The sequence below is a fragment of the Osmia bicornis genome, chromosome 12 (assembly GCF_907164935.1).
Source record: "Osmia bicornis bicornis chromosome 12, iOsmBic2.1, whole genome shotgun sequence".
NCBI classification, from domain to species: domain Eukaryota; kingdom Metazoa; phylum Arthropoda; class Insecta; order Hymenoptera; family Megachilidae; genus Osmia; species Osmia bicornis.
The window spans coordinates 821,527-836,587 of NC_060227.1; the positions used below are offsets into that span (position 1 = coordinate 821,527).

General features: G+C 40.0%; 1 protein-coding gene across 4 annotated transcripts in view; it reads left to right on the forward strand.

Moving 5' to 3' along the window:
• Positions 1-15,061, forward strand: part of LOC114880326 (netrin-1-like) — a 72,493-nt gene that overhangs the window by 1,643 nt on the left and 55,789 nt on the right. The window lies entirely within an intron of this gene.

A 15,061-nucleotide genomic window follows, 5' to 3' on the forward strand; every position in this document is an offset into this window, starting at 1 on the left:
CGTTGCGAGAACGAATTTGGGTGGTGCGCGGAATCGAATTTCAACGTTCTACGATTACACCGTATGTTTTTTAGAACGCAACGTGCAACCCTTGATACTTACTTTGATGATTCCATGTTTTGGGGTTGCAGCCGGTTATAATTTTTAATTAAAAAATGTTTTTGATATTCTACAATATCGGAGAATATTTCTAACTCGTAAATATTTCTGTACAACACGGGATATTCCAAAAAGTTACACATTGTCTTGAAACCATAAACCGGCTTGTGTTACATACAATCGAACGAATAGAAGAGGGCCATATTTCAAACAGGAGGGTGGGTTATACCCGGCTGGTGTATTTCAACAAACCGAGCGTTTTCATTTATACGCTTTCATCCTCTGCATGTGTTTTATTCAAAACAGTTTGGTCAGCATGCGAGTTTAGTGTCATAAATAATTACACGTATGAAACGAATAGAATTCGACGATTCAATATGAAATAACGCAAATATTTTATTCAAACATATTATGGCAAAACATTTCGTATACATTATGGCAATGTTTGTGCAAACAGATTTAACGCAATAGTAAATAGAGATATCGAGAAATAATTATTCAAAGACGATGATATCGGAATATTACACAGTTAGTGGAATTCTTCTTAATCGAAGAATTATCCTAGTATTTCTTTAGAAAAGCGATTACATCCTTGGGTGGTGGTAAAATCACGCTGGAAGCGGTGAAAAATAAAATAAAATGAAAAGGCTAGCTCGTTTCTCGTTTCGTTTCGGTGGCTGTTAGTTCGTTTATCCTTCGTTTCTGCATCTTCCATTCTCCTTTCCCAAGTCTCGATTCTCCGTGGTTCGTTTTTACTTTTCTGCGATTCCATCTCTTATTCCCTTTTCTCTGTTTTGCCCGGTAGATCGGAGCCCCAGGGGTGGAAGTACTCCTTTCGGTTCACCCCTTAATTCGAAGCGGCGAAGCGTTGCCTCGAGACTCGTATCGAGGATGCATGCTGAAATCAAAAACGTCGGGGGTAAACCACCCTCTAAAATCGTTTCGAATCGATAAAGGTCGCCCTTTTTGCGCGACCTCCGTGATCTTTGCCCGCAGTGAAGATATCGTGATTAAAAAAATATATATACCCACCTTTGTTGCGAGGAAAATGGAATCTGAAAATTTTTCCAACCCCTTTTTATCTTAAATTCCAGCGATTCTATCGAGGGCTGAACAATAATTTATGCGAATTATTACATAATCAACAAAAATACCAACACGAACGACGTCTAGGTATAAAATATGAACGGTATTACGCGAGATACGAGGTACACGGGGAGTAGAATTCATAAATGTCACGGCGGTGGTAAGCAAAGCTTCGGCAAAATAGAACGTACACGAATCCATGGAGAAAATAAAAATAAAATGAAATAATAAAAGAGCAATGTCAGTTGCCACTTCAGCAGGCTCCGTAAATTTCACTGTTGCAATTGTATGCGCCGTATGTGCCCTTTCTGGCGAATGTCCCCGCAATATAAGGTGTTTCCAGTCCTTTTCAATGTCCCTTTTTTTTCTACTTGCAACATAAGCCGACATCGTTTAAGAGCTTAAGTAACATATGCTACGGTTTCGCATTTTGAGTGGCACAAAGAGGGTAGGTTTAATTTACGATCCACAAACGTGAAAATTGCGGGATTTCCAGGCCCTTTTCTTACCGGAAAATCTTCTTTTAAGACCTTTAACTACCAAGGATTTCTTAGAGGGGTTTTCAAAGATTATTTGTGGAATTGTTTTAGAAGTAACGACATTTTCTTGTATTACAATAATTAAATAATACAGAATTTGATTGAATAATGTAAACGTTTCAGGGGATAAAGGGCGTCGCGTGAGAATGGAAATTAGGTATGAAAAGAAATGGAAAAGTTGGAATCGAGTCATTTAGGTGTCTGTCTCTCCGTGAACATTCTTGGTAAATGTAAAAGGGGCGGTTCTTGTTGTTGCGGCTTGCCTTTAATTTGACACGGCATGCTGTACCGGCTGTTTACGGCAATGAATTATGTTCTCAAGGGTCCGTTTATACGACACGTAGTTATACGCGTTCGTACCCGTGATTCTTGCTCCATACTTTTCCTCCATTCCTATTTCTCTTCTTTTCTGCTTTTCTTTTCGCTCTTTCAACCTTCTCGTTTTACTCGATTCTTCTTCTCACCGTGGAATTTCTTCGCCTTTCTTACGGTCAGGTAAACGTCGAAGCATCTTTATGTTAACATCTTCCTTTTATGATAATTGGTTCTTTTATATAGTGTATAAAATGAGGAAGATAAAAATGAAGTACAGAATTAAATTAGAATTATTTTAATTTGTATAAAAATTTTCTATGCTGGGAGAAATTTCATTAAATTAATTATCTTATTGTTAGAATAATAAAATAATCCTTTGAAAAAGTATCAAGCTAAATCTGACAAGTAAACCTCATCTTATTTGTATCTTATATAACTGTGACAAGTATAGGTGGAATAAGTGGCTTTTGGTTGGCTGAAAATTGAATTAAAAGAAAGGAAGGAGATTATGAAAGGGGATCAGGTTGAAATGCATCGGACTCTGGCGAGGAAAAAATTCGAGTCACAGAAGGAACCGATGAAGAGGTTTAATTCGAAATTCGTCGCACCCTTCTCTGAACAATTACGCTTGCTTTTGGTCAGAAGAAAGAAACACTCGACGATTTTATTACGGCGATCCTTTTCCAATTAAATCGTTGCTATGGCGATGCCCACGAGTGCTTATGGTGTCTGTAGAATACAGCTTCCGTTGCTTCTTATTTCTTCCAAGGATTATTCAATTTAATTTTCAAATATATTTTTATACAGATTAAAATTTTCACTCTTGAACGGCAGACCACGAAGAGAGCCATAATTTTCATTTAATTTTGTACTTTGCGTTATTTTCATTTTCTAAATTTTACACGCGATATAAAATCTGAGTTTCCCTCGAGGTACCAAGTACCCCATAGCCTTCGATCGTCTTGAATCGAACAAGATTTGTTGCTGCGACGGAAAGGATAATTCCCGTTCTGAAATGCACTTGCAAAGAGAAGCTGGAGAGAATCGATAAAGAAGGAGGACGTATGGTGGATAAAACGGCTTTACAACGATACGAGAGGGCAAACCGAGTAAAACGACGACGAAGGAGAAGACGACGGAGAGGGTGGAGGAGAGGAAAGGAAGAGGGAGCTCGAATTAAATTACATTTTAATTTCGCGGCCATTTCGCAACGCGTACCACGATATGCCAAATATCCGGCGCAATTTACATTTTAAATTGGACACTTCTTGTCGCGATTCGAGGGTGGTTGCCCGGGGTACTTGTTGTTTCAGTAAAAAACACCCTTCTCTGTCGGAGATTTTTCAAAAACTTGCTCGCACCCGGTGGCACGTTCAATCCTTCTAAAAAGTAACCCCTCCCCACCCTCCGTGCATTCTCTGCGAAATTGCTTTACTCCGACGTATCCGTTTTCTTTTATTTTTTATCTACAGGCTTTCCTTTTAAATCTACATTTCAATTTCTGCGAGAAATTTCTTCTAATTTTCCTTTTGCTACATTTAATCCCGACCGAGTGTTTAATTACGAGCATCGCTCGACTCGCGTTTCATCCCCCTGTGAAATTTTACCCTTCTCTCTCGCCTTGTTTCGGAATTTCAACGCTTTATTAAATTCTTTTTCCAAAAGGTGCTTCGTAATTTTGAAAGATAGAAAATGAAATGGACGTTCCGTGATTTAATCTTGATTAGTTACTCGATTTCACGAGATGTTTATTTTTCGAAATAAAGTCAGCCACGACGAGTTTATACGAATCCATCAGCGGAAATTACAATTCTCGCGTATTGCGATACAGCCTGTACATACACGCGTCTCCCAGGGAAGAGGATTAAATATGCGGGAATAAAACGTTCCTTTCGACGATATTGAAACGAGATCCGCATGACGAATCGTTTTCATTCCTCGATGACTCTTGTTTCCTGACACGTTTCGGAACCGCACGAGTGTTATTCTCTTCTCCGGGTCTTCTACTAAACCTCGCATGTACCACGATTATTCTTCCTCGTGATGCGGGGCCAACGCGCTTTGCATGAATGAGACTCCTCGTGACCTCTCCGATGAATGGTTCTTTCTTTCTCTCTCTGACCCTTCCTTCCTCCTTCTTCCTTTCATCCTCTCTATCACCGGTGATAGTGGATACAAGTTCGTTTAGAAAATATTCCGGCTGAACTTTGCATCGGGGGGGCGGAAAAGTTTTTATAAATTCTGATAGCATTTGAAGCAATTTTTGAAACACTGATGATGAATTTCGTGGTTTTTGAAATTGGAACCTGGGCTGGAAAGTATCGTGGGTTTTATGACAGGAGGAAATCGGTGCTGAACGCGGTTCTTACGAAAGAGTTGTACACAGTGAAAGGGTCCGGCGGGCAGAGAAATTCACGTGTTCCCAGCAAAGGCAGCTTCTCTTGTAGATCCCGAGAGCGATGCACATGCATGCGTAGGTATGCACCGTTCGGTTGCACAGCGGTACGTGCACACAAACAAGAAAAGGCCTCTCTCGCGACCGATATATGTATTTCCTTTTCTCTTGGCCGCTCTTGCAACAGCTACAAATACGTGTGCGCGATTTATTCCCGCGGCAACCGGCAGACTGGACCGAATTTAAATCGGTGAAGCTGCATTTGTAATACCACGAACGGTACCGATTCCAATTAGTTTTCGGATATTCAGGATTTGATTTGTTATAATAAGGAGAGATATAACCAGTAATTGGTGTAACCAGATAGTACATAGGGACGAGGGTGGACCTCTGTCCTTCACCCCTTTTCGAGGGTTAAATGGTGTGGAGGTGATTGGTATCGCAATTATAATAGTTATGCTCGGATAATTAACAGTTTCAATTATTTTTCGGTGATACGAGTCACCGATCATTCTCACAGCAATTAGCATATCGTTCATTTCGAGGTAAATTACAAAATGAAATTTCGGAGATAATTAGGTTTGATTATAAAATAATTCAGAAATAGTAACAGGAAGATTTTTAATATTTCTGATATTTAAAAAAAAAACAGAACTTTACGGTTTTCTTAAGCTGAAAGTTTGAAAGGGCATCGTCAGGCATCAACTAATAAAGTGTGCAAGGATATTATCGGAAAGTTGGTGTATCGTTCGGAATGACATAAATTGTAATTCGCGTTAGTTGTCCGAATCGAAAGGTTGTTCGGACGTCCATAAATACAGGCAATAGTTGGCTGAGAGCTGAGAGGGTGTTTATCCGAGCGCGAAGCGAGCGGTTCGCAGAGGCTCGTTCGTATGTAGCTAGGTACGCGAGACGTATAAATAAATCCAGGAGCTGCCACGCGGTCTGCCGTGAAACACGGTGTCTCGAGAGTGCACCACGCACTCTCTTCCTACCGTCTGCGCACACGCGTGTCCCTCCACGCACATACGAATCACGCTTACGCGCGTCCACGATCTTGTTCTGCGACTCGGTGGACACGTTTTCTTTGCCGCACAGGTGCTTCCGCGATTTGCGGGTATTCTCGCTCGTCGATTCTCCCTTTCCTTTCAACCGCCGCTTCTCTCCACCGTGGAATTTACTCGACGAATTAAACCCGATTTGCCTGCACTTCATTACTCCTGTCGCGAAACGGTGCGAAACTTTTTCTTTTCTTCGTACCTTACCGAATTCCTTTTATAAAAGATGGGATAGTCGTTTGCGCGATTATATTTATGAGCTTGAGTTATCGAGGGAAAAAAAAGGAAAATGTTGAGCATTTCGAGGTGGTTTTTTATTTATTCGAAAGTGAAATCGACGCTCTATGGTCCGCCATCCGCCATACTAAAAAAAATAAGTTCTTGTTAAACTAACGGAGACAATTATCAAGTTCATTAACACTTCTAATTAATTCTGCCAATATCTTTCTTTTTTGACCCCACACGTATGTATTCAACCATCATAAAATCAGCCTTTCCTTGAAAGAATGCAATCGAATTACCAAAGCTGTAGTATAGATAAGAGGCTGTAAAAAGGAGTAGAGGAGAAAGAGGGTTACTCGAGCCGAGACACGGCTCGAAGGGTCGTAGAATACATAGTTATCGCTTACGAGACAGTTTCTTCTCGCATAGCGATCCCTTTCTTTCTTTCTCTCTCGGGTAAAAAAGGCGAGAGAGAAATGAGGCGAAGGGACGCAATTTGAGCGTCGTTAACCGACAGCATTGGCTCGAACGGACGAGTCGGTATGGCGTCGAGTGAACGACAATAACAACAATAACGAGATGGTGTTGCGGTTCGTTTGGGGAGGAAAGAGAGTTCGCGCTCATCCCGAAATAAACGGCGACCGCATACCCGCCTGCGAGCATGCGCACACCGCTCATTTACTCTTTTTACCCTTTTCCTCTTGTCCCGTCCCGTCCTGTTTGCTTTTCTTCCTCTCCTCTTCTTCTTTATTTTTGCACACCTTAACCCTGCTATTCTACTTGCTTCAGCTTCGCGTTTGTTTCTCTTCGGGTCTCTCTGACCCAATCGATAAAAGTACATACATAACGATTGACCCTTTTGCTAAAAAAGTAGAAAATATTTGGACAATTCTATTTGAAAGAAAAAATATTCGGGCTATGAAAGATAAGAATTGTGTCTGGGAGTCTCTCCATGGTCCGCCATTCGAGGGTTGAGAATTTTTTATTCTTTTGGGAAAAAGTCAATCTTGTAAATATTTCAATTTCTTCCTAACTTTAAAATGTTTCTCGTTCCTCTTCGACGAAGACAAATGGTGCTCTCGTTTCATCCTTCGTTTACCCTTCTGTGTCGAACGATTTGCAAAGCGAAAAAACGACAAAAGATCCTCCGTGGATACGTTCGAAACCAGTTGGAGGATCAACGAGGTCACCGCCACCTTTTGCTCAGGATTCCCTTAAATGGCCTCTGGTTGGCATCGCCTTTTAGAACCACCGTTCGATGGAACTTGTCTCGTCACCGTGTCCCGACTTTCCTATCGCTTTGCCTCGCATTGCTCCACCTCGTGGTTTTTCTTTTTTCTCCCCCGTTCGCCTTTTTCCGTCTCTTCGTCGTCTCCTCTTTTGCATTTAGCGATCTTTGTTTCCTCGAGGATCTCATTATCCCTCGCGTAACTCTTAACTAAGACGGGAGAAGTTTCTGAACTTTTCAAAATTTCTGTTAACGTTCGTGATAAATTCATTATCACGCATAGATCTGAAAGAAATCCTTTCGGTATTTCATTATTCGATAAAAAAACAGTCAAAGCAAGATCGTGTGGTGAGAAGATAGATTTATCTGGTAGAAAGTACCGAGCAGACATCGAACTACTGATATTGTCTCGTCGATTTAGATAAAGTATTGTAGTTTAGAAAGTCTTGTGCCCGTAGGAGTATCGATGAATTTATTTCTTCTTTTCGCATAAATAAATGCGTACCATTCTTGACCAGGACAAGATAAATAGATATCCTTCATCTATTTTATAAACAATCCTGAAAGTTTTGGGATTTCGAATACATGTATACGTATTAGCAAGTACGCTGCATACTTTCGGGCGCTCGCCCGATCGCGCCCGACTTTTTCCGAACCGACCCGAAGTTCGGTTACCTGACACATACGCACGTCCTTAACCTCGCAGTAAGTGATCGAATGAGGAGTAAACGAGGACGCCAAGGAGGAATGAACGAGATGTGGAAAACGACGAGGAGATCAAGAAGGTAGGATTTTCCGATTTCTCAAGTCTATTAGAACCGTTCGTTGTTGGATAATCGCTATTAGGTGCGAAACGTTCGTTCTCTTGATTCGTTACCGATAAAGTTTAGTCTTGAATTATCCTTGCTGGGGGATTCAACCGCTGCTCTTAGGAAGGTCAATAAAATGTCAGTCTCTGAACCTTCTTCGACAGGAAATCCGCGTAGCAGGTTCGTACGTGAGGTCGATGCGCGATCGTACGTATACGTGACACGGTTCAACTTTCGTCCAGAGAACACGACGTATTCTCTGTTGGATTCGGTTCGGACTATTAGTGGTTAGAATGGGTCGAGTTGCCGTTTCAGGCACAACTCCAGGAAGGAAAGTTATAGAACCAATCGAATTTTAAGGAAACTTGGTATGTACGTTTATAGATCAGCATGAAAATAAGAGATATTAGCATTAGTATTAGTACTTGTACTATTGATAGCGGAGGGATCAAGTCTAATAGTCGGCCATTTTGTATGTTGACTTTCAGACGGCGGACCATGGAGAGAGCCACAATTCTAATTTAATTATGTACTTCGAATTACTTTTATTTCGTAAATTTTACATTACTCTTTTAGAAATTATTCTTTCAATACATACATCGAACGATTTTGTTCAAAAATTATACATTTAACTTTAGATTAATATCCTCCGTTATTCGAGGGTTAAAAATCGGCTAGCGATACGACATAACCTCGCAATTTTTCAAAGGTGAAACTTTTCAAACGGTGATTTCACATCTTAAACTTAAATATCCGTTTGTAAAGTTCCATGAAAATTGGAAGGGGGGCAGGGGTTGGTTCAATGACCTTGCTTGTCAGTCGAGGGAGTTCGAATCGCGAGCAACAACTTTTAATCAAGTGACCGGTGTGGAAGTTAAAAAGGTGCAACAACTTCTGGGGCTGCTCCGGCCAACTCTATTTATTTGCTTCGAGCTGATTGAACACGGGACTGCCTCTCGCCTGTTCTTTGTAACTTTTCCAACTGTGTTTATTCCTTGGCTACGCTCCCTTGTAAAGAATTTAATTGTCTGCGGTTTAATAAAACAAACAGTAGGGAAGAAGGGTGAATTTCAATATACATACCGTTTTCTTATTCAAATATACTTTATTATTGTAATAGAATAATAAGGTATTAAGTAGCGTCATGTATTGTTCTTTGTAAAGAAAAATTGTTGATTTTACTGAATGCGTTTAAATGGTACTTAACACTCGTACATGAAAGGCATATAATTTAGTGTTATGTAACAATTTTTTCTTTATTTCTTTCATCGTGCATTAAAATTTCCAAAATTGGCCGAAGGGCACCAATGGTTCCCCGCATAGTTTAGCTTCGAAATATACAACGAAGGTGCGGGTTTACGCAATGGCTACCATTGTCAATTGCTCTTCCCCAATCGTGGTTCTGTGATTAACCGCTCAATCTACGCGAGACAATGCGATGTCCCAGCCGGCCAATTTATCGAACACCCACGAGGATACTTTCACGTGGACGTGAGCTGTGTAAAGATAAGAAATAACCAAAGGTCGTGTAAAGGCCCTTAACCTCCACCCCCTTACAAATCCCGTACCGAAGCCCTTTTTAAACGAGTTACCTTTGATGACCGGTCAAATTTTGCTAACTTTAATCGGATCGATGTAAAGCGGCCTGTTAACCCTTCCGCTACTTAGGGCGAACATAGTCGTTCCATGCAAAGGGTTAACAATGGAAATTAAATAAATGATAAACACCAACAATAGAAGGTAGAAGATGTAAAGAGTAATAAAAGGTAGCGTTACAATATACACGGTTTAACCGCGGTCGAAAGAGTGTACAGAGAAAAAGTAAAGTTTCAACGAGAGTTTGAATTTTATTTGAAATTTCGTATTCAGGGAAGTTGTTGCACAGTTGGAGTTGCAATTCGAACAAGTAACCAAACTGGTCGTTGGAAGTCGACAAATTTTCTCGCTCTTTCCCAACTAGGCAGGAGAGTTTCGAAACAGAAAACTCCTGTGGTCAGGAGTCGGATCTAAAAAAGAAAGGATACACCACGAAGAATCCACTTGGCACAGTTTTATTTCCTCTCTGGTTAGACATTTTTCCCCTCGGAACGACTATTACGCGTTAAGAGTTATCTTTCGACGGTCAGAAAACGTATAAAATCTCCTCCGACCCTTAGGTAAAAATTCCTCGAACCGTGCGATTTCAAAAGTTTTCTAGTTACCACCCTCTCTCTTTCTCTCTCTCTGTTTCGCATTTTATTTTACGTGTAGTTTCTCGCCACCTTCTCCTTGATGCAATGAAACAGCTCTTCGGGGGTGCCTCAGCCATATTTTCGCCAGATTTATTATTTCTTTTCTTCAACGCGGAGAGTTCAGGTCTTGCCGTCCAGAGAAGTTTCCTTGCCTGTTATTTTTCTAACAAATTTAACTTTTCAACGCTTAGAAATTCGAAAATAAAAGTGTTCCTGTGTTATATTCGACTCTGATGATAAATCGCAGGAATATTTTTCCACCGTTCTTCGCGATATTAATAATTGTATAAAAGAGATAAAGAAGACGATGAAAGGTTTCAATGTTTAAATCAAGAATTAATTGTTCGACGTAGTTGAACAGTCTGAACTTACTTCGGGATCAAAGACGATGATGCCTCTTTCAGAGTCGAAAGAGGATCCATTCTTGAAGAGGGATTTATTCTCTTAAATCGACCCATTGAGAGGGACTCGAGAGAAATAATGGTCGTTCGGATAACCAATGTTCCATCATGTATATTCTTGTTGATCGTTGATCTCCCACGTGTACAAATGATCAGTGAAATATAATTCCCTTGCGGTCACTTAACTGACTCGTGTATAAAAGCAACATTTTAACCTTTTAAACGGACAGAACAAGTTAAATCGTCCTTTCTGATAAGAGTCCTCGCTTCGAGATACTTGCACTTTTATTGAATTATTGCTTTCTCTTGATTGCTTTATTTATGCCCTGAGAATCGTGTTGACATAATAAATTATTCCTTATTTTATGGCTACTTCGTTTATTTTTCAATGATGAAGTAGGAAATATACAGGAGGTTTTATAATTAATGAGAAAGTAGTAATTCTATATTCTATCTTTGATTTGCTCTTCTCTAAAATTTGAAAAGTGTGTCTTAATTTCTTGCTCTGGAAAGAAATGGTAACTGAATGCAATTGAAGGATTCCTTCGTATATACATAAAATAACAGAAATCTTATTCGAAATATTTTCCATGGCGACGTAGGAATATTCTTCGTAACGTAAGGTCGAAGCCCACTCAACGCTTCGAGGTGAGAAAATAAACAGTGAGGGAAGCTGTTTCGAGGGCTCCCGAAAAACTGTTTATTTTTTTTCCTCTTCTGTATACCCTCGTGGGAGCTCTCGATGTCTTACGGGAAGTATGTAACGAAAGGAGAGATAGAATTGTTTGCTCGTTCAGTGGCTGAAGCACATGTAGTATCGGTTTATTCGCGAATCCGATTTTTCAACACCTCTTATCATCAGCAATTTCTATTACGAAAATTTCTAAGTATTATCGTCTTATGATATAAAAGTGTTAGAATCACTTAGAAGCTTTTTTGGTCCGTGGACCAAAATTTGTGAAAAAATGGGTATTAAAGAAATTTACTAGGTAATCCATAAATTAGGTAAATTTAAAATTACTTAAAAATATTTTTATTTCGTAATTTTATAAATTTATGTCATCGAATCGCGAAAGACTTTCTAAGCTTCCGTGTGTCTGTATATTTAATTCAACCGACTGTACCTACACGGTCGTGAAAGCTCAGCACCCTTTTATAAATGCGCACCGTATGCATATTCAGTTGGTACGAGCGATTCTGTGTGTCGATCGTCGATATCTGATTGCCAGCGAGCAGGTACAAAAGTATCTCGTTCGTAGCTGGCGGGAAAAGAGTGACACAGCACGATAAGAGAAACTGGCGCGGCGTAGGTGGCAGGTTACGGGCGACGATATCATCGCGCTCCAGCATTCCACCGGCTATCGATCATTAATAATCGAATAACCTTCTGATCGGTTAACGCGTTAATCCGTGAGCTGAAATTTTAAGTGCCCCCCTCCCCCCTTTTTGTATCTCGATCGGACAGCCAGGCTTGTTGTCACTTTTTTCCCTTTAACGAACGTCCAACTTCGCAATTATATTTAATTTATTGAGCAATCCGTTCGATAAATATTGCGAATTGCGAATTCAATATTCCCACCTTCGATCTGATAAATATATCAAATATATTCGATTTTTGTTTTAATATTTTTTCATTCAGATGCTTTTATTGATTTTATGTAAAACAGGGCTGAACTTGCTGAGATTGATTTTGTTATTTAGAGCTCATGTTTCGATAGTAGTAGATGGGTATTAATTAATTGATCTTTGAAATGGAAGTACAAATTTTTCAAGTACCCAGAGCTTAGACCCTTTCTTCTTTTGTCAAAGAATCACAGAAGTCCTAAAGTAAATATTCTTGAAAATCTGAAATATTAGGCATTGTTGATTTAAGTATTCTGTATATTTGAGATTCTTAAACAAGCTGGTGACTGAAGTCTGAAAGAAAAAGGATAATAACGATAAAGACAGACCACCCTTGTGGAAGCGAATGCGACTTGTATCAGACGTTTCTCTTCATCTATCAACTTTCCTTGACGTCCTATCCCGCCAATTTAAATCCTCTATCATTCTTACAAGACACTAGCAGATTTACTCCGCTTGAATAACTGGCATCTAGAATATTTACAAATATAAATAAAAAAGCAATTCATCTTGACAGTGGATGATGAACAGAATGAAGTGGCATTCGGTGTGTTAAGTGTTCCCAATGTTCCTCGTATTACGATCTGCATTGTTTGGCATGTTTATATAAAGTCAAGAGGATGGTAAATAAACAGGAGAAAATTAGGAAGGATTCAGATGCAGCGCGTAAAGGCGTGTGCAAAGGTGCACGACCATTAAGACTCGCGTAGGCGTGTTCGCGATTCCTGTGCTCCACGGACCACCCGCGTCTGCATCGAAGAATTGAACAGAGGATCATCCTATTTGCTTCTCCAGTACCACGATAATACGGTTTCAAACTGCCTCTTGTAATCTTCATCTAATCAGTTTTCACACTTCTCCCTGACAATTGATGTTTTTATGTCGTCGCATATGTAAAGGGTTTTATAGACAAGATTCGTGGTTGTTGAACGTATTTCTGTGCATTCTTTTTACGAAACCAGTTAGAATATATTTAAAAAAAAAGGATAAGTGAATTAGGTATCAGGTTAGGTATTTTTAATTATTTTTCTTAAATAGAAAATTTATCTAAAATGTAAAATTTACAAATGTATGTAACCCGTTAAAGGGTTAATAACGAAGGGGTTAATAATCAGAGCTACTTATTTCGCAACGGCAGTCCACGCGTTAAACTTACCACTGGATCATTAATCTCGATCAGACATCTTTTGTTTCGTATCGCGAAAAATTTAATCAATCAGCACGCGTGAACAAAGCGACGTTGAATAAAAATCCATCGATCTGAGAACACCATTGCTATATCATATCCTGTTCCGGCTTTCGAACATGATTTATCGACTAAGAGTTACGAGTGCGAGTGTTAAGAATAATCTAGCAATCTCCATCGAAGAGTGACAGTCTCGAGTAACTGGCTTAACGTTTCCTATCGATGCAGAGACAGCTTCTTTCCGGCTCTCCTTTTCTTTTTTTCCTCTCTTTTATTCGCCAGTTCGATGCTGGAAAGTAAGATCTCCATGACAAATGCTTGTCCGTCGTTGGACGAGCACGGTGGTCTTGGCGATCGGATTTTCGACAACCAGTGCTCTTCTCTGCCTCGTTTAATCAATTACATTGATATAAATGAAACGAATAAATTTTAACCCTTTTAGTCGAAATAAACGTTAATACGAGCGAAAGAAAAATAGTTCGCCATAGTAAATAAAGGGAAGAATGAAAATTCAGGTTCGAGCCGCAGGTGTGTTTCCGTTTAGCGTTCACAGGATCCGGGAATATTGTTGCATCTGCACGCGTCGAAAATCGAAAGCGGAAAATCGCTCGGTGTCAGAGGGTTGGTCGTGGTTGTATTTTTCAGATTCATAGGGATTGCCGGGTTTAAAATGGTACGGTGGTGTCGGCGATTGTATAGGAACGTTAAGGGAATTCCAGCAAGAGGACGAACCGTGGAATCGAGTAAAAGAGGAGCCGAGAAAGCCGGCACCGAGGTGCGAAGGCACCCTACCAATCCATTGTCCTCTTGTCCACCCTTGGAAAATACGTTGCGAGCCACCCATGCGCTGGTGCACACACGTGCACGCGTGGGAGAGACACGATCGTGCATCCACTCTGTTTCTTTTTCTTCCGACAGAGAGAGAAAAAAAGAATCTTTGACTTGTTTAAACAAACCGAACGGTTTCTCGAGATAAACAGGTGCAGACGAGGATCCTCGTCGTCGGGAACGCTGCTATAGATCTTTCAAATCGAAATGATTTATAGTTGTTATGGATTGCTCTTTGATATTTATTGTTACAACGATCCTTCCAGTAAAATTTCTTAACCTAAGGGAATATTTCAGGGAATTAAGGGGTTCGTACGAAAAATTCTTTTCATTCCAAGTATTATTTATTATAAAAAAAATTCAATTTTTTGACTTGATAGGAATTCTTCTCTAAAGTACTTATATTGAACTCGATTTCATCGCTTCAGCTTACAATGTAACTGTGTACGATAATATTTTTCATTTCATTGTCCATCGACGTGTGTAACACTTACGAGATCCTCCTTAGCAGCAGGAACGCATTCAAAGGGTGTTTATAGAAGCACCCCTCCCTTCAATCAACCACGTTCCATCGGTGATATTTTAACGTTTCTTCGTTCTTCTGGTGTCTCCGTGAAAACAGAGTTTTTTTTTTTTTTTTTTTTTTTTTAATTGAAACACTCGAATCGACGTGGTGGTGTTTACGAATAGAAACGAGACGGATAAATAGAGTGAGAGATTTCGATGGGTAGAGGAAAACGTAGCAGGAGTCGGGGGTAAGGAGGGTGGAATAAATAGAGGGTAAAAGCTGTTGGTATATCGTGGGAAAGAAATCTAGGACGATCGAGGTGGTAATCGGTTGAAAATCCCCGGGGATTCTGGAATACAGACGCGGGACGTTGCCGGCTGGCTGGCTGCTGTATCAGCCTCGATAAATTGGAATTAATTAGTGAAAATAAACGAGCCGACTCGATTTCTCATCCGCGTGAAATAAATGTGATCGTGAATACTAATGAAACGATAGTGTGTAAGAAGGCACCGGGATTAAACGTTCGTTTCCCT